An 896-nucleotide genomic window follows, 5' to 3' on the forward strand; every position below is an offset into this window, starting at 1 on the left:
ACACCAGGCCTCAGATGTGTGTACGATGCAGGAGCGCCGCCATCATCTCTGACCTGCTTTGATGATGATGATGCCATGTAGTGTTCGTCTGGTTGGTTTTTCCTTTTGAATGATGCCAGGCAGCCTCCTTGTTTTCCCCACAGCTCTGATTCGCACTGGTGTACTTTGACTGCGATAAAAAAAAATGTATGTAAAAGCCAGATGCAGTGTATAAATAGACAAACTTCCATCACATTCTCCTCATTTCGCCTTCAGGAAGCAGAGGTGTGCACCTGAGCGTTTGTTTTCATCTCTGTGCCGTGCCAAAGGGGAGGAGACATGAAGCTAAGAAGGTTTCACCAACATCACGGCTTCATACTGTGACCTTTCAGTCAGTTTAGGTTTTCACTGGAGCTTTTTCCCCTTTAACTTCTTCAGTTTTTCTTTTCTCAGTGTGCCAAACCCTATGGTCCACATTTTCTTTACCGATTTTCTGGAAATGGGTTAAAATTTATGCTACATTTGGATGGAAACTTGGCAGCTGAAACCCCGCAGAAAATCTGCCTGCTTGCCCAGATCCACTTCAGTCATCAAGTCAAGAAACATAATGATTCTTTCAGCAGAGGCCGGGACAGCTGGTACTCTACAAATGGCTGCTGTGTAGCTTGGTCTTGAATAAAAGTACATCTTTTGTTTTTAAAATGACAGATCCTCGTAGATTAGGTCACACTGTTTGATACCCTGACATGGTTGAAACCTTCTTAGCTTCATATCTCCTCCCCTGTGGCACGGCACAGAGATGAAAACCAACGCTCAGGTGAGCCGGTAGAAGCTGTGCTGGCAGCTCTGCTTCCCGAAGGCGAGATGAGTCACTGTGCCGATTTACTGACACTAACTGATGCAATGTACATGTGAGA

The 896-nt window shown here is 45.3% G+C and overlaps 1 protein-coding gene across 2 annotated transcripts in view; it reads left to right on the forward strand.

Annotated features, from left to right (window-relative positions):
• The window catches only part of LOC102199822 (LIM zinc-binding domain-containing Nebulette), a 132,571-nt gene that overhangs the window by 35,153 nt on the left and 96,522 nt on the right, over positions 1–896 (forward strand). The window lies entirely within an intron of this gene.

Source organism: Pundamilia nyererei, unplaced genomic scaffold (assembly GCF_000239375.1).
Source record: "Pundamilia nyererei isolate P.nyererei 1_Seehausen unplaced genomic scaffold, PunNye1.0 scaffold00540, whole genome shotgun sequence".
NCBI lineage: Eukaryota > Metazoa > Chordata > Actinopteri > Cichliformes > Cichlidae > Pundamilia > Pundamilia nyererei.